Source organism: Excalfactoria chinensis, chromosome 18, assembly GCF_039878825.1.
Source record: "Excalfactoria chinensis isolate bCotChi1 chromosome 18, bCotChi1.hap2, whole genome shotgun sequence".
Taxonomy (NCBI): domain Eukaryota; kingdom Metazoa; phylum Chordata; class Aves; order Galliformes; family Phasianidae; genus Excalfactoria; species Excalfactoria chinensis.
The window spans coordinates 7,079,309-7,099,203 of record NC_092842.1 but is presented as its reverse complement, the minus strand read 5'-3'; the positions used below and the strand labels follow the sequence as shown (position 1 = coordinate 7,099,203).

Here is a 19,895-nt window from a genome sequence, read left to right as displayed (position 1 = left end):
ACAAGACAACTGGAAAAGTTTTTGTGTTTTCTGATGCCTGTTTGGTGTTTTATTTAAAGTAATTGGGTACTTTGAAAGACTCTTCCTGGGAGACACAAGTAATTGTTCCTAATTTACAGAACACATGGCCAACTCATGGACAGCAACGCAGGAATCACATAATTTCCTTATTCCCCGAAAATCAACTTGATCTTTGACCTCCTTGACCTCATAACAACAGGAACCTCTGAAACAAACGTGGAATTCTCTAGAAGAGAACTAACCATCAAGGGGAGCAAAGAACTGGTCAATACTTACGGTTGTTCATTGGAAATGTTCTACCTACATTCATTATTTTCATTAGAGAAGTAAATCAAACATCAGCTACAACTGAAAACATAAGATTTCCAGACAAATTATACAAATAATGAAATGTTCAGTGTGAATTTGATAAAAATCACAACTGAGCAGCACCCAAGCAATGCATTCATAAATACAGCAGAGTGGAAAGAGCCCCACCAGGCTGCCCACTGCAGCAGAAACTGTACAGCGGTCTTTGCTAATCTCAGTCTCACCCCAAACTCTACCTTTTTCTTTCTAAACCTTCCCCAGGACAAAAGTAGAATTCTGAAATGTAAAGGCTCTGTAATAAAATCTAGAAACAACATATGGTACAAATATCAAGCGTGAACATCTCTTCCCATCTTGTGTGTTTCAAAGACTGTGCAAACAGCACTTTTCCCTCGTTTTGATCCTGCAGCCAAAATGAGTCATCTGTGAACAATTATGGCCCTGGCAGGGGCCTGACTGTTTGAGAATGAAAGGAAACACTTTATTATTGAAATGAACAGTATGCCAAGCCAAGAGGCAACTGCAGAGAAATGTTAAGAGTCCTTTGTCCTCCTTTAGCCGGCAAAATGGAAAGCAGTGGGTGCAGCTCCCTCCTCTCAGATGCCCCAATGCACCTAATTTCAGTAGGGGCACTGCAAAAACTAAGTCTGAGCAGTGGAGAAGAGTGAGTATTTATATGACCCAAAAAGAAACAGTCTGAAAGCAGGAGGCCTGGCTTCAGAAAGTGTTGGTTATTCCTGGCTTAGTCCTCCCAGAGGAGCTGCGAACATATTAAAGGAACATACAGTCAGAGGCCACAGAGCTGAAATCCAAAACTATTAACAGACAGTTGCTGAGAGTTTGGTGCAGGCTGCATTTAACAGGCTCTTCTGAAAGAGAATGAATGGAATTCCCCTTGACAAGAAAAAATAGCAACAGGACAGTTTAGCAGGGACACTGATCTTCCTACTGGCAGCTCATTTTGAGCACTGATACTATTCTGTTTTTGATGCCTACTGTCAGGAGGGGATACATAGGGTCTCTATGAACTACAGAGGAGCAGATCGTTTCCAATATATTCTCATCTTTCCTTTCAAGAGCAGCCTGCAGGAGGAACAATACCGTAACCCTTGCCCAGAGCCTACAGACTACTTAAAGGCTGTCAAGGTTGATAGGATGACAGGAGAGAGAGGTGAACACAGAACTGCAAAGCGAAGGGATGGGGCAAAAGGTCAGGGAAGAACCTGGGAAAAGCAAGTTTTGCATTCTGAATTCAGTCCCAACCCCCAGTATGAAATATGTTTGAGGAAGATCTTGAGATTAACGTTCTGATTCCAGCACACCTCAGATCGGGGCATCAGCCAAACAATGCCCCTCACTGTTTCAGTTATGCTGTGCTTTGAAAACCTCTGGAACAGATTACAAACAGATTACACTGCTGTTAGCATAGTGCGGACAGTGCTGGTCCCAGCGTGATGGAGCGTGGCAGGCAGGGTGCCAGGCTGTGCAGTGTGCTCTGCCCTGCACAGAGAAAGCTGTGGTGAGTACGGGCTTACCAGTACGGGAGGCTCTGTCTGGCCAAGGCTAATATGCAAAACTCCAGTGAGGGGTAGAGAACGTTTACAGCACTGTATTTGTCTTGGTAGTCGAATGCCAAGTAGTAACCAGCACTGGAAAAGTATTCCTCCATTTGGAGACTCACGTAGATAAGGAACCCCATACTTATGTATGAGACTAAATGCAACAGACCCCAAACCTGAACTGAAGGGACCTGGGAGGGCCCTCTTGCCTCCATACATAACAGCACTTTTGCTCTACCATAACTCATCCTACCAGAGATACAGATTCCTGCAGGATGAGCTCAGTCAGCATAAGACATCTCCAACTAAACAAGACAGTCTGGCAGACACTGACGAAACCGAGTGGTAAAATACTTAACAGCAATGCTGAGAACAGATATCCCAATGCCACAGGAATAGGGAACTTCCCAAACACTCATTCACTGCAATTCCATGAAGCACCCTATGGTTGCCTTTGCACTGTATATGGTAATACAGCATGGGGATGGCAGAGCTTTCTCAAACCTCACCTTGGCAGCAGCTGCAGGGCTGTTTTGTTGAGGAAGTGCCACTATACGTTTCATTTTGTAACACACACAGGTGTGCATAAATCAACACAGTACAGGGCCTGGTGAAGGTTTTGCCAATGGTGTCTGTGCTTTGGATCACATACATTACTCGTAGACGTGTCTCAGCTTTTCTGAGCACTCCTAAGTAATCACTGAACCCTGAGATCCATCACTATTTTGACTGTTCCAGCTGAAATCAGTTTCAAATTGAGCCATACAGCTCAAAGACAGTGGTGAAGGTCTCACTGTTCTGAGGACACGGGAGAAAAATACTAAAAATTGCTGTTGATGCAGAGCACAGAAGAATGCAGAAATGAGGAACCCTTCTCAGTTAGAATGCCAGAACCGCTAAGTGCCACGTTAGCATTTCTGAGCCCAATGCAATACTGTTACGTTCTGCATGTAGATCTGCATGCAAATACAAATGAGATCTTTTTTTTCCCCCTCTCCATCACACCATAAAAGCTGCCATAGTGAAAGCTCCAGCCCCAGGCACAGCAGAGCCCGCATCGCCCCCCCTGCCCCCCGCAGCCCGGCCCGCCCCACTCCCGCACAGCTCTGCTGCCACCCGCCGGCCGCCCCCCCGCATCCACCCAGCCCCGCACCGAGCAGTTTCTCCTAAGGTCTGTTTTCCCCTTTACAAATCCCAGCAGGAGCTCTTTGCAGAGCACGGAGAACGGATATTTCTTTCCCTCCCCCCCACCCCCCGAAACCACGAGCAGAGCTACTGCGGCCAGGCCTGCCGTGCTCGGGGTTTTGTCTGAACGCAGTTTGCTTTTGGCATTAAAAGTCACCTGGGAAAATAAACACAAGGTCACGCTCTGCATTTTCTGCATGCAGCCATTTTCATAGGCAACTCTAAAGAGCATTCCTGCAAAGTGACCTCCGTTGTTCCAGAGGAGCAGCCCAGGCAGCACGTGGGGAGCAGAATGTTTCCAATTTTTCAATCTTCCAATTTACAATTTTTTTCCACCACTGTGGCACCATTTCCTTCAAACGCTTCCAGATTATATAAAAAAAACAACCACCAAAACCCACCCACACATACACACAGAGCGAGCAAGCAAACAACAACAAGCAAACACTCCCTTCAGCTTTGCATTAATATTGAAGTAAGAGATGGGGCAGGCAGGGAACCAGGCCTGGTGAGGCAGCAGCTCTACTCAGTTCAAGGTGCTTCCAGCACCTGCAGGCCTCACTGTGAGAGCACAGGCAGCTCCCCATCCCTCAGCCATGCAGGCATCCCACACAGAGAGGCAGAGCTGGATTGTGGTTTGTGCTGCACTGTCCCTTTTGTTCATGAAAAAGGAGTCAATTGTATGCGATGCTCAACAGTCTGAGTTCAAGTTAGCAAATCTCTCGCTTATTTTCAAGAACATGACTTGTCTCAATAAAGGCTGAGCACCATAAGTTTCATTACTTCCATCTGTAAAAGCACACAGTGCTAACTAACTGTGCTCAAAGTCTTTCATCCAAATCGGTTCCTGGCCACAACAGGGTTGCAGCACTACAGGGTAACTTTCCCAGCTTTCCAGTCTCCTTTTTCCATGCATGCTAAAATCCATCAGGACTTAATAATTGCTAATCCAATGACTTCAATGCTTTCCTGCACAAAACTGCCTCAAATGTGCTAGCAAGAAACTATCCCAGGGGCCTACACAAAACCTCATGTCTGAAATATACCCATTTTCAAATCTACGTTGCATGCAATAAGCAAATGCAAAACACATCCTGTGCCCAAGCTGGCCACTGCAAGGAGCAGTGTATGATGTGAGATGGGAACAGAGGCCCAGAGATGGCACTTCTGGTGTCCAGCCTTGCCTCGGTCACTGCAGGACTCGGAGTATGCAGTTTTCCCTACTCAAAAGGGATTGGAGAAAGATTTCAGCTCATAAACAGTTATGTGGCTTATGGCTGCAGTGTCATCTGGGAGCCTGAACAAGGTATGAATCAAGGACTTGTGATGGTGCTGGTCTCTATGTTACCTCCCAAACCCCTGGGGGCATTACATCCATTCCCTGATGATTTTTCCTTCCCTCGCTGGCAGGAGCAGCACGCAGTGGAAGCACACACAGTGCTCCCTGGCTCAAACGATGCTATCATTCGCTGATCGTGGTGCAGCACAGTGACTGCAGCCCCAGCACAGAGCACTGCCAAAATGTGGAAAGATGACTAAGAAAATCTCACTGAGTTGAGAGGAGTAAAGAGAGCTGGAGCTGCTGGCTGGCTGCCATTCTCTGCACTCTGCTTTTTCATTTTTAGTTTCTGCTCTTTGCTGGAAACTTTCTACTTATGCTCTCGTTTCCATGGCAACTGCATTTCTTGCCTTTCTCCTCCAGCATTAAATTTTTTATTTGATTTCTCTTCTTCCCAAGACAAGACTTTCTTTTCCTTTTGAACAACAACAACAAAAAAAAATAAATTAAGTGTTGTCTTCTCTTTGGTTGCTGACATTTCTAAAGGAGGTGGGAGAAGCTTTGCTCCCAGTCTGATGGTGCATCCGCATACAGCAGCAGCAGAGTGGTAATCTTCAAAGCAGGAATGCTGGGGGAGTCCCCTGCAGTGATCCAGGTACCACAACTATCCTTCATCTAACAAGGCTGCTACATGCTGCAGTGCCAGGCAGCGAGGAACCCAGCATTTAACAACATTGGCTCTTTCTCTTATGAGACCTGACCTGGCCTTTTTTTCCTACAACTTAACATTCTGGGTTGTTTTTGCTGTTTTGTTTCTGTTTTAAAGCATTACTTGTGATTCATGAGCAGTCTCAGGAGAATACATAAATAGCTTTAAAATATTTCTGCTCTAGGAATGTCTCCAGCTCTGAGCTGTAAGTGCCTTCAAATGCTTTCCCTGCCACTTGTGGCTGGGCTGGGAGCTGTGCTGGGCAGGTGGGGGCTGATGGACCCCCAGTACTGGGGATGGTCTGGAGGCAGAGCCATGCACAGCCTCACACAGAGCACCGAGACACAGATCCCCCGCTCAGGGAGCTTCCATTCATTAATTTCTCTTTCCTTTGTCACGTTGAGACTGAATTAATCTGACAACCTGAATTAAGCTGAGACGGAAACAAATGATCAGAATGGCAAATTTGGATAAATTTAATCACGTGTTTTTTCCAGGCTTTAGGTTTGGCTTAAGCAGAAATAGTTTGCATGCTGCACAGCACCAAAATAATACAAGTTTTCATTCCACTTCACTGTGAAAGGGTCATTTCACACCTATACTCTTCAGCACATTCAGGCCATAAAGTGGCCCTTCGGTGTAGCTGTAGATTACAGCTTTTAGGCTCATCTGGCCTGCTGAGATTTCACAGTAAATTTTTTCAGGGTTGAATAATTAAAAGAAGTAAAACTATAACATTTGGCTCACGTGGGAACACAAACAAATCTGCCCACGGGTGATATTTTGTTTGCAGCACATGTGCACAGATCTACCTGCTGGATTGAGGCTTAGTGCTCTGTTTAGAGTTGTCATTACCACATAAAGACTGAAACCAGAACAACTTTACATGTGAGCTGACCTTATGACCATCCAAATAATGTTATCAACTCCATCTCACAAGTCACAGATTCTCATTACTCAGGAGAAATGCTGGACATGGGTTAGAAGTGAGGCGTTCTGTCTTCCATACTTTCCTCCTCTTCAAAATTTCCCTTTTCTAATGAATATCAAGGCCAGGAATTCATGGGATCTTATAAAAATCTGACCATGGTTATTGCGTTTGGCAGTCAAAGTATTTTAATTGCCAGATATTAAATACATCTGCCAAGACCCACATTGTAAAATCTCATTATGGCATCCACTGTGCATAACATCCCTGTCCATTGGCTTGCCTGCAGGCCACATCCCACAGTTCAAATAAGAGTCAGAAGAAAAGTTTTCCAGAGCAAAGTGTTGCCTCTGTGGTCGCCTCTGAGCTGTTGGATAAGGGAATGCAAAGAACTGCTCTAGGCACAGCCCCCCAACTTGCAGCTGTATTTTGCCTTCTGTGTGGCTCTGGACAGGACCCAGCTGCCTTCCGGAGGTGAGAACATCCAGGCTGCCCCTTGCTCATCTCCTGATTTAATGACTTGCTGGCCAGACCACAGACAGCATCTCAGTAATTCAAACACCAGTGTGGCGTGATTTGTTGGTGGTTATTCCTCATCTGTAACTCCAGTGAGAAATGCTTATCAATCATTAGAGCTTTCTAAAATGATGCTTTGAGATGCAGCAATGAAGAGGCTTCAACGTGACATGGTTTTGAATACATTCTAATCTTGCAAATAAAAATCTGAAAGCTATCCAGTTAACCGGTCTGAGAAGGGCTGGGAATCATGTATTGCATGCACTGTGTGACCCCATGATGCATAACAACTCACTCGGTGAAAGGAATGAACTTTCCTTCACTTAGTGCATGGGCAAGAACATTCCTTGCTGCAAGCATTAACATCAAACTCTGAAGTCATTGCAGGGAAGGAATGGCAGCGACACCCAGATGAGGAGAATGTGAAGGTACGTCATGATGCTTTGTCCTCCAGGCATTCTTTTGATTGAACACCTTCATGTCAGGTTTTCTGCTGACAGAACCATCTTGAGAATTCAGGGATATGTCTTCATATAAAGACAGGAACAAATTGTTATCAAACAGCACAACCAGAGAGTCCCCAGTGGGACATCAGAGTCTCTGGAGGTAAAGAACATGACTGAGGGGCATTCCCAGGTAGCTGCACTCTGTCTCTCTGCAATCCTTATTGTCCTCATTACGTCCTCCGCCAAATTCCACAACTTTTTTTCAACTGCACTGTTAGAGAATCGCAGAATCACACCTTCCAAATATTGTCCATATTTTAATTGCTCTCATTAATTTCCTGGAGTTTAATAGAACACAATTTTAAGACAATTTATTGAGACAATTAAAATTTAGAAAACAAGCTTCTCCGTGCTCCATAAAGCACAGCAAATTTATTTGCTGCAGTCAGTAAAACTCCGCTGCCTAAAGCTGTGCAGTAACTCAGCAGAGCTCAAGCAGTAACTGTGGGACCCTCAGAGCTGAATAGTTCAGACAATCAATTAGAGCTCTGTTTGGACCCTGGGGGGGCAGATGTAGAAGCACCACAGGTTGAAGTGGCTTCTACACCTGTAGAAGCAGAGAGATTCAGCAAATAATAGCTTAGCAGTACTTTGGGCGGATGATAGTTTGCTGTCCAGCCAGCTGTGCCCAACAGTTACCAGGAGGTTTGCTGCCGTCAACGTTGCAGCACCCAAAGCTCTTGAAGAATCAAGGAAAACTGTAACTTCTAAGGCTCACTGAGACAATCACCCAACAGAGCACCATTTTAGGGCTGTACAACAACATTCTACAGTATGCCAGTTCCTTCACCCAAAGACAAAGCAGAATAGATACTTCATCCAGCAAACCATAAATGGAAACAGTTGGAATCACTAAAAGCTTGTAAGAAGGCTGCAAGCGCTGGGTAGCCCACCCTGAAGCCCCAGTGCATATATTTTCTTAAGGAAGTCCCCTCATTCAAAATAGGCCCTCAAAAAAGAGCGTATCTTTAGGCTGCCTCCAAGGAGAGATGTCACACTGGATACTTTTCCAGTTACTTATAAAACAACCACTTGTTTGAAGCTATCTGTCTTACAGAGGTAATTATTAATTGACTAGAGAACACAATTGGTCTGAATACCTATAAACTTGTTTTATTCTCTGTAGAACCATACTGGCAGATTATAAATTGCCAAAGTAATGCTACACCAGAGTCGAGCTTTCTGCTTAGTCACACTTTACTGCTCCAGCACTGTACAAAACAGCCCCCGCTTTCATTACTAATGAAACACAGCATTAATTACTCAAACTAAAAGAGGCCTTGAAAATGTGCCCAACCAGCCGAGCAGCGCACCACGCTGGCTTCTGGCTTCCTCCCTCCCTTTTCTTTTCTTTCAAACCTATGAGGTAATCTCAAACCCCTCACTAGTTATTTGTTTTAAGGCAGCAGCACCACATGTGGGATTCTTCCAGGTCCCTTCTACCCAAAGTCATCGTTCAGAACCTGCAGAATGCAGTGAAAGCTCTACTAACAAAACAGCTGAGCTGATGGCAAACAGCTCATTTCTCTTTCTGGATTTCTGATGAAGAGTAGCTCAATTTTGGAGATTCAGTCAAGCAACCAGAATGTTTTACACTGGGATCAATTTTGATTTCACATGCATAGTGCTGGACTGGAGATCTCCAGGTACTTCAAGGCGTTTCTGCTCCAGTGCAAATAAGAAAAATCCCAGGGTTGTTAATAACAGCTGGAAATCTTTCTTTCTCTACTGCTCAATGAGAAGGATTCCAGCCTCTCCCTGGATTCAGGCTTTATGGAATAGGCAAGTCTTTGCGCAGAGGATGGCTGCACATGACTTCATCCTGGCAGTCCTCCAGAAATTTGCTTCAGGTCATAATGAAATCACAGCAGGTTTCTGGGAAATTTCAGACCATGTCCCATTTTTGTGACTCCCTGTGACAAGCTGAGGCTCTGACAGCAGCCACCTGTATCCACCTCCTTCCAGAATGCCTTCTGCCATGAGCGGAACTAGGCACAAGCCACAAAACTCCTTCAGAAAAGTACAAACACAACGGACAAGGTTTCCACCCATTCATGATGGGAGTGTTTAAAAGCTCCTGGGCAACAGCCCAGCCTATTTGGCAGCACTGTATTAATAAAGGAAGAACACATGGGAGAGAGAAGCACATCCAATCAGCACGGGAAACATTCTGCATGCTGGGATCGGGATGTAGCAGGGCTGCTGTTGCTGTGTGCCCACTGCAGAAGCTGTGTGGGCAGACCCAGCACCATGGCTGGGCACCAGAGTGGGAGCCACAACACCTGGCCAGCGCCATTGGTACATGGGCAGCCTGGCCATGGGCAGCCCTGCTGATCTGGCTGACCTTCAGTTACTGCTGGGCTCACGAAGAGGAACTGTTTCCCTTTCTAGAGAGCCTTGCCACTGTGGATGAAAACAAATATGCAACGAGGAGGGTTTGGATACTTATTCTTTCAGTTGTCAGAGACCACCAAAAAGGTGCTTTTCCATCTACCAGTATCTTCCTCCCTTACCCCACTAAGTAAGAACATAAGTGATCTGCTGAGCCAGTGTAAAGCCATTTTTCCAGCTCTCTGAGGCAAAGTGTGATAGATAATGCAGGTAGGATTTAGAGCATGGTTAGAACAGCCTCATGTGAGAAGATTCCAATTGCAGAGATAAAGTATTAGCTAAGTATTAGCTATTAGTATTTTATAATCACAGAGTTCCATTTTTTTGCTAAGAAAAGCAGAGCCAAGATTAGGATTGGCTCCAAAGATTACACAGTGTGTGGTCTTTGCATTTGAAGAGCTCTGCAAGGCTCTCACTCATGTTACACGAATCACTTTAACAAAGTTAGATTCAGAATAATATTTATAAAGCTAAGCTCAGCAGCCCTTTTTGCAATCACCTGAATACAATCCCCTCATTCACAAGAACCAACTGAAAGCTGCACTAATCAGAGACATTCAGAAAATGAAGACAGGTTTATAGTGAGCTTTTACATAGATTCCTGAAGAAGAAAAAGTTGGGGAGATGTTACAGTACTGGGAAAAATTACAGTTTCAGTGAACATTTATTATCGTATCTGTTGCACATCAGTAACGTCGAGCTTAAAGCACAATGATCAATACATTTAAATCATTGTTTTTACCATAGAAACATAGAATCACTGATCACAGGATTCGAAGGTGAAATACAGGAAATTGCATGTTAGGTGAGACATGTGGCAACTTTTAGTTACAGATGAATGAAGTACAGAGGAATAAATGACTTGCTCAAGGCCACAGAATGAAACGCCATATCCAGAGGATTTGGCTGTAGGAGACAGGCTGCCCTGTTATCTGTGATTGCTTTTCTCCATCTGGCTTTGCATCTTGCGTGTCCTACAGCCAACCAGAAGTACCACAGGATTAAATAAATGCAATTTTCCCCCTTAATCAAGAAACATTTTTCGCTCCTACAGTGATCTGCACTCTGTGCTCCCCTCACACATCACCAGGTGCATACTGCAGGTGTGCCTGCCTTGGTATGCTCTGGAGACATTTGTAGGCTGTGAACACTTGGTTCACATGATGGCAAAGTCCAGATGACATGAAAATCCTCTGGTCAGAGGCTCCCAGTCAAAGAGCTCGGACTGCTGTATGGCTCAAGCACTTTGCAGCCCGGCCTTTCCCACCTGTAACACCACCATAAAGACTGTGAACCAGCAGGGAATCTGTGTGTCAGTTCCTTCATGTTTATTCCAAATTATTTGCACAACATTGCACATTGATGATATTTAGCACACAAACCTCCATTAACAGGAGCGATGTGTGCTCTAAAATTAATTATGTACTTGTTTTCTCTTTGGTTTCTATAGAACATGAGTAGTGATGCAGATGGCTGACAGCAGTGAGCAGATTATAGTGATAGCTGTAAATTTTGATGACTGCTATCAAATGCATCATATGGCTTCCAATACTAAGTAGCAATCAAAATAAAAGATCGGGGGGGGGGGGGGGGGGGGGGGGGGGAAAGAAAAAAAAAAAGGAAAAAGGAAAGATTTCCAAGCTTCCCCAAACAGGACAGTTTGCAAGACAATTTGCCATAGGAATTAAGTGTTTTGGAGGACTAATTTGCTGTGTGCCAGATAGTGGTAACAGCAAGGAGGTTCAAGGATTAAATGATTTCATTAAAGAAGACAATGACTACTTCAAACCTTAACAGAGCTTGGTTATGTGAAACCATGAGATGAATAAATCTGTTAATTAAATACACTTCCTCTGTTCTAGCCTAAACTGTGGACAAATGGAGATTTAAATTAGGGTGTGCGAATTTCACTACTCAAGAAAGCACGGCAGGGATCAGCTGTGTTAGTCAGACACTGGACAAGTGGCTCCAGTGGCGCTGGGCTGATGTGCTCCAGCTGGACAATCAATGCTCCCCAGCCAGAAACACATTACATTGCACACTGCTCTATGGAGGGAGAAGCTTGGCAAAACCTGAGTGCACTGTCACTTACAGACTCTGCTCCACCTCCAGAGATGAAATATTAATGATATCCACAATCTCCCATCACATCTCCCTGGTCAGTCTTTTCCCTACTTTTGAGTTTGCATTCACCAAGCTGCCATAGTTACCGTGCTGCTCTGCTTCTGGAAGGAGGGGTTGGGGAGGAGGGGGTCCCTAAATCGACATGGATAAAATTATAAGAAAATTGATGATCCCATACACACCAAGATATGAATCTTTCTGAAGGATTTCTTTTTTAAGAACAGACTTGTTCCATCTTACTTCCCCCCTCAGTTCACCCACACAAACTATTAAAAGCACAAGCTTGCATATATTATCAGTATTCTCCATTTCTTCTTAATCCTATTAGTAATTATAACCATTTTCCAATTAATACTACCATGAAATCTTTCTGTGAAAATCTATAAGCGACAGACATAGCCTGCAAACATTTCACATACTGCAGTTTGAAAAACATACTGTCCTAATCTCAACTGCATTCTCTTCTTTTCCAGTGCAAGTCATTAAGCACATTTAAAATACTACTCTACAAGAATTTCCTTCCTGGGACATCTATTGTCAGGCCTTGACTTTAATTTGCCATTCCATTTCTTCCATATTGTCCACACATCATTTTGTCTTAGTTCTATCAGACCTGCATTTGTACAGTGAAGTACAAGACTCATTTCCAGTGATAATCTCCTTTGCCTTCAATTCTGTGCTACTGAAGTAAAAAAAAATGTAGTCTCAAAACAAGGGATCTTCTATCATTTTATCCTTCCTGACCTCCACTGAGGTCAGGAGCAGAAGCTAGAGGTGCTGCATAGGGTTAGATGGTACCTGGAAATGCATACCTTACTCCTGTTGAACACTGTGCCTTTCAGATTTCATTATTATTTGGTAGATAGGGATTTGTCTTTCATATGCATTTATAAGTATCTTTATGTGAAACATTAAGGAATCTCATCCTTGCACAAGACCTTTGTATGTAACAGCTTTGCGCTCTACAGTACACCTCAGATTTAGCCTATGGCTTTTGTCAATGCACCCGCAGCCTTTCCAGCTTTCCCTTGGCCCACAGCACCAAGTTACCCCAGCAGTTTGCCATGTGACAGTCCCCATAATGAGAACCCCAGAAAGAAGAGTCCTGAAGCTTAAACTAACTCTTACAAAGGAAGTGTATGTCTTTGCTTCATGGCTGAGAGCATCACTAATGTGGTTCTGTGCTTATTCTTCTGCAGTAACTCTTGGCACAGCACCGATAGAGCTTTTAGAGTTCACACAGCAGCCTTCCTCTTCCAACAATGGCAGCCTGGGTAAGGGCAGCCAGGCAAGCAGTGAAGGCCAGTGGGTAGCGCAGCATGAGCCTCAGAATTCATTTTCAGCCAACAGCACAATGCAGCGTATACGGGCAGTAACATCCACAATCACTGCTGTTTTGACCAAGTTTGATTTAAATGTTGCAATTAACTATTTTAAAGCCCCAACCCTAAGGAATTAAATGTCAAAACAATGAAGCTTAAGAAATATCACTACTGCTTGATACTCTTTTAACAGCTCAAAAGTTGTTTTGCTTTTTATGCCTTACAGGAGGAACAGCATTGCTCTTGATGTCATAAGTCAAAGAATAAGACATTGTGACTTCATAAAGAAATGCTACCTAAAAAGACAAGTTTGGAGGATGAAGACAAATGAAATTAGCTGACCTTTCTTTGGAAAATAATCTATACTGTTGAAAATCTGATTCTGAGCATTGTACAGCCATTCACACAACGGCTGTATTTTCCCCAGACTAAGGGCACCAGGAGCTGTTCATATGCAGCCCCACTACATCTTGTTCACAACAAGAACAGCCAGGGATCCTGGCTCAGGGGAGTTCAAGGCAATCCACCCCAGAGCCAGAGAGTTAGCACCATCTCCCATGAAGAGTTCATGGATGTAGGTTTAAAGTCCTTGAGTGAGAAGAGCTTTCACCACTTCCAAAAGGAAATCCTAAATCAAGCCTGATTTTCACTTCCACAACTGTTCTGCAAAATGGTCTCATGTAGCCTGAAACAGAGACCAGGAATTCTCTAGTCCATTGCCCTATTCTAATTTTTCTGAAGTCCTCTCTTTCTTACTGTTCCTTTTCTGTTTAAAACACTGGCTTCTGTTCTTCATCTGATCTAAATAAAGGTAAGGTGGCCATTTTTTATCCTAGTTTTGTTATCTTATCTGGATTTTATCTTCCTTTTTTGATTTTCATGGTCCTCTGGCAAGCACCAGAAGCAGTGATATCATTGCAGGAGGCGGCATCTATTCAGAGGAACTCAGCCGCAAAAATACCCCAGGAACACAAAAATAGTTCCTATTACATTTTACTGCTTGGCAAAGGAACATTAGGTTACATAAAAAGGCAAAAGAAACAGTTACCACAGATATATGCAAAGATCTTTAATGTTCCTGGTAGTGCCTCAGCACTCTGGTTCACATCTACAATCTGGAGGCCTATACTGTAGGTAGGTCAGATCTGTCTTAAGCTGAAGCTCACTAAAAATCTACTGATCTAGACTCCAGGCATCAAAGCATGGGAGAAGCAGCCACATTCTCTGTGAATTAAGTGAGACCGAACTCCCAGAGAAAGTCTGACAACAAAGGCAGGCAGGAGAAGCTGAAGTGGAAGAAAAGAAACCTTTGTGGATTCCTGAAATTAAGCTACAAACACACAATGGTGGGACTGCATTGGCAGATTGCCACTCTAGCAAGAAAGCACTCCTCACTGTAGTGAGAATGACAGTTCTTCATCCTCAAGGAAACAAATACTCCGATCTGCTGACAAAAACAGCACTGAGATTTTTCAGATTCCTATAGGAAAGTCATGTGGATTTTGCCCTCCACGGTATAAGGACAAATGTCTTCAATGATTATTTCTTTTTTGGAGGTGATGGGGAGGAAAGAAAGGGAAATGGACCAGGTGGAGGACTGCAGGAGAGAAGAAGAATGGCTAAGGAGCTACTAGGACAAGGAGATCCGATATAGCAGCAATACAATGATGGAAGTTTAATTCAGCATCCCAGTGCAAAAAGGGACAGGAACATCTGAACTGGCATGAGGGTAGCTGCATTAGAAACTGAAAAATGAACGAAATTGCAGTATTGAGGATCCTGCAAGCACACTCAGAACAGGCAGGCCAACAGGACACGCTTTGCAGGCACACAGAATCACACTGAAGGAAAATGGAAATAACAACTATTGATTACTATTGATACAGAGCCACTGCAGTCAAAGACTAAGAAGCCCTTCTGCCATGACTGCATGAAGTTCTATGGTCAGGATTTTGTTCCTCATGCCCCTTTGTAAAAATGATCATGCCTCGTCCAATGACAGATTAATAAATGGCGACAGGGAAGTCTACAGCTGCCAATATAATTCTACCAGAAAAAAACCCAGATGAATATTTATTATTATTGTCAGCAACTATGAATGAAAAATAGCTCTTATATCCGCATAAGTGTTGTCATTACTGGAAAACATCATTTATAGTCTTACATGTAAGACCTTTCAAGATATCTAACTGTAAATAAAATGAGAGACACACTGTTGGCTTGCACCAGGCCTAGTGAGACCTTAATCCTAGATCCTGTATCCTAGGAAAGTACTGCGACTGCCAGCCAATGGACTGTACGAATGCTGCACTACTACAGGATTCAGACATTCCTGCTTTGGCCTGCAAGAATTTCTCCAATTCAGGCTTCACCAAAGAAGGTTTTTTTGTCATTAAAAATGTTGTTTTGATGACCTGGAATTTTGCCACAAAAGTGAATAGTTGAAAATGTCTCAAGTTGTACCAGAGGAGGTTTAGATTGGACATTAGAAGAAGGAGAGGGTGGTCAAAGAATGGAATAGACTGTTCAAGGGAGGGAAGAGGAGCAGTCCCTATTCCCAGGGGTATTTATGGGGCTGAGGATGTGGCACCATGAAGGACATGATTTAGTGATGGGACTCAGTAGGTCAGGTTGTTGGTTGGACATGGTGATCTTGAAGGCCTTTTCCAATCCAGATGATTATATGAAATGACAGCTTATTTATTTGTTTGTTTGTACTTAGTGAGAAACTGGAGACAGCTACAACTCTCTTCTGTGTTATGCTAGATGCAGGCTCTTCTCTTGTTTATTTAAAAGTGCTTCAACATGAAAAGTTTAGTTTGGATCAAGCATCAGTTACATTAATCCACTGTTCCTCATTTACAGGTACTAAACATTTCTCACAGAATTCACAGTCACGTGAAAGTTACACACTCAGTTTAGAATCATAGAATCACAAGGTTGGAAAGGACCTACAAGATCATCCAGTCCAACTGTCTTCCCATTACCACAGCTACAGCAAACCACTAAACCAGATCTTGGAGCTCCTCATCCAGACACCTCTTGAACACTGCCAAGGATGGCATCTCCACCACCTCCCTGAGCAGCCATTCCAATGCATGACCACTCTCTGAGAGAAAAAGTTCCTTCTTATGTCCTCTCTAAACCTCTTCTGGTACAACTTGCAGCCATTTCCTCAGGGAGAAGAGGCCAAGCCCCTCCTCATCACAACCTCCCTTCAGGAAGTTGTAGAGTACAATGAGGTCTCCCCTGAGCTTCCTCTTCTCCATGCTAAACAATCCCAGCTCCCTGAGCCGCTCCTCGTAAAACTTGTGCTCCAGACCCCTCACCAGTTTCGTTGCCCTTCTCTGGACACATTCCAGGGCCTCAATGTCTTTCTTGTAGTGAGGGGCCCAAAACTGAACACAGTACTTGAGATGCAGCCTCACTGGTGCTGAGTACAGGGGGATGATTACCTCCCTGCTCCTGCTGGCCACACTATTTCTTATATAGGCCAGGATGCCATTGGCTTTCTTGGCCACCTGGGCACACTGTCAGCTCATGTTCAGCTGAGCATCAACTGATTTAGATCAATTTAGATACAGTTTTAGATATCGATTAGATATATAGATATAGATATAGTTACAATTAACACACTGACACAAAAGAGAAAGCAAATAAAAACAGGTGTTGGTCAAAAACAGATAGTAATTGGGCTTTCAGCAATCGAAGCCTTAGAGATGCCCTCTGCAGATTTCTCCTTGGAACAGACGACAACAAGCAGAGCAGCCTGACTCACTGGAAGGAAGGTAGACACAATAGTGACTGAAATGTGACCTACAGGAAAACAACCAACCAACCACCTTCTAATATAATATCATTTAAAAAAATTAAGTATGTACTAAAAGTAATGGAAGAGAGTGGTGGCCATTAACTGTGCTGGTGGCAGGCCTGTTGAGGTTAAAGGCATGGCTACAATTTTCTCTCTAGTGATTGAATCTACACCATCAGGTCACTAATGAGCAGGATTTAACAGGCTCCCCAACTACATCTTGTCTCCTTGAAGTGGAATGCAGCATTTGTCTGCTGGAAAAATAGCTGTGTTTTGGCTGAGATAACATTCAGAAAAGGAGATTCCATAATCAGGAGAACAAGAGTTGGGAGAGCTCTCTTTAAAAATATGCAAATCCAAAACCAAACGCAGTCCTGAACTGCAATTACACTTGCACTTCACAACATTTGTTTTTAAAACCTACTGTAAAACTGTTTCTAGACAAAAGAGCAAAAGACAATCATTGTTCCAACTCTGCTCATTCCTTCAGGCTCATTAAAGACATTCTGAGACAGAACAGTTTTTGATCTCAGGCATTGCTACAAGGCAACTGCACGTTCCAAATGAGACATTCATTCCTAATGAAACAAAACCTCTGTGTAAGTTAAGAGTCAGCCCCTGAAATGCAGAGTCCTTAATTGCTTACCTTTTAGGAGCAGGTCAAATCTTTGGAAGCAGTTTCTCAAAGCAACTCAGACATTCCATATTGACTGTGGTGCTGCAATACACAGCTGCAAAACTTGCTGATTTATCTCCCCACTTTGTGTGCATTCTGAAATCGAGAAGAACTCCCATACAGGAAAAAAAAACAACAGCCCCAAAACCCACAGGAGAAGCACCTCAGCCCTTGAGCAAAGCACAAAAAAGTTTACCAGGGGAACAGAGAGGAAATCCAGGCATAACTGAAAGTTTAGCTAAGAAACAGCCCAAGCGAGCTTGCTCCCCTGCCTGTAGTCCTGGCTAAAGGTGCCTCTCCGAGCAAAATTCACTGAGGCTCCCAGCTCCTCGGAGCAGATGGTATTCACACATTATTCCCCACCAGCAGCATTCCCTACACCAATCAGGAGGCAGCACTGAAAAGCCAAGCGCTTCCCAGACTCTGTTACAGTTTTCAATAGCTATAGCACAAGATGAATGACTCAGAAAATGAATAAGCAGGGAAAATAGAACACGCCTCTCTCCCAGTCAGAGGCACAGGCAGGCAGTTCAGCAGCCCAGAGTGTACTCAGCACTGGTATTGAGTTGAATGCACCTGTTTTATCCCAAATCCTAAATGCTGATTGCATTTGCTGTATCTTTAATTTCCTTTGCCAACCTAATCTTGAGTTGGAAGTCACAACAAGAACTCAAATCTTTGGTTTTTTTCTTCAACCATAAAAGCTACAAACATTTGAATGAGTCAAAAATGGACGAACTGTACGTGTGGTCTTCCAGACAAACAACTCCCAGTCATCTCAGTGAAGCCTCTCATGTATGCTGAATCCATCCATAAATCTCTCTGTGATTAAGACCTAACCTTTTGGATCTTGCAAATGGTATAAAAAGTAAAGTTAGTTTGGAGATGGTGTCTCCTAAGCAGAGAGATATTTCCTCTGGTTCTATCCAGAGTTTACCAGAAAAGTTTAAATAACAATAAAATGAGCACATCTGAGAGGTCAGTCAGCTTTCAGGTGAAGTACAACTTACCCAAAAGCTGAGAAAAGGAACCTGCAAACAATTCCCGTCGACTTTGTTAAGCTGATGCACCACCGCAACTGCCTCACCCAGGGATCGCTTTTCAGTCCTACTGCACAACTCCATGCCTGGCTTTTCCTGACAGCCTCAAGTAAGGGATGATCTGCTAAACCACGCAAGTCACCCATAGAAGCATTGCAGAGCACTGGCAGTTTTCTCCCTTCCAAAACATACTGAACTTCTCTTTATTGTTACAAGAGAAAAGACTGCAAGAAGATAACATTGCATTTAGTGTTCCTGTGCCAGCTCTCACTGCAGTCTACATACAAAGCTTTTATTGCTGCCATTGAGAAATTAACTCTGGGTTAGCCAAAAGCACACTTCAGTGGGGTGAGTGGAATCAGTGAAACTATTTGGGGTGAGCAGAATTCTTGCAGATCCCCTCAGACATTCTCAGATCTTTGTCTATGGGTGTAAATTGATCCTTTGCATTCCTGTCTGACACATGAACTGTGAAAAACTCTGAATCAGAGATGCTCCCTCTGCCATGAGTAATGCTCATTTCTGCAAACTATATCAGACAACAAAATACAGTGAAGCATGGCCTAAAATTTACTATTATTATTTCAAGTCAAATATGCATATTTATTTATTCTGGAACGAGTAAGAAAACTCTATTTGCATCTTACTTTCCTTGTTTCAAATCACTGAGCATCTGGATTTCCCCAGCTTGGATGAAGGGTAAGACCTACACTCAGAGGCACCGATCTGCTGCACACTCCATGCCGTGCCCACCGGAGGTTCAGCAAACTAACCCTCTCACGACACAGAAGAGTGATTGGTGTTACTGCATCTACCACAGCTGTCTACCAACTTCCCAAATACCTCAAGAAAAAATGTTTAAAGGTGTAAAACAAATAGAAGCTTATGGAGATTTGGTAGGAAAACAAACATTTCTTGAAGCTTTCTTTTGGCAGACATTTTCTGAACACTGAACTAAGCTCTGTGGCTGCCAGCATCATTGACTACTGACTCACTTAGCAAGGCATCTGGTGGGCCTCCAAGTCTGTATCAGCAGTGGCTGTGCTTTGCAATTAAATCTTCTGCATGTGCTAATTCCTTGGAGATACTCGGAGGGGAAGAGTATCTAAATGTAAACATTATCACCGTGATGCTCTGACATGATAATCACATGTGTGTGTTGAGAAACCTCCTTGACAAACGTCCCAATTAGACACAATAAAGAACAGCACAGCGAGGTACTGCACCTATCTTTAAGCCCCAGTCTATTCTTTACATCCCTAACATACAGCACATTCATCTGACACAGATGGAAGACATCAGCTGTCATCAGACTGTCTGGGCATCACCAGAACAGGAGGCTGCTGTTCAACATGGTCATAGTTCCACAAGTGGGATCACAGCAACCCTTGTTAAAGGTCTCAGAAAAGGCCTCAGTAAGGACTTAAAATCTCCACTACAGCTTCTCCAGTTATCTGCTACCAGAACTTTAAGAATTCAAAAGTTTCTGACCTGCAAATATTCACGTCTCACTGAATTC

At 43.5% G+C, this 19,895-nt stretch overlaps 1 protein-coding gene across 1 annotated transcript in view; it reads right to left on the bottom strand.

The window, feature by feature from the left end:
- DAB2IP (DAB2 interacting protein) overlaps window positions 1–17,796 on the bottom strand; it is a 154,069-nt gene extending 136,273 nt beyond the window's left edge. The window contains exon 1 of the mRNA XM_072352509.1: window positions 17,307–17,796. The gene's annotated coding sequence lies outside the window, so the exon portion shown is untranslated. The remainder of the gene's footprint in view (window positions 1–17,306) is intronic.
- Between the last annotated feature and the right edge of the window lie 2,099 nt (window positions 17,797–19,895).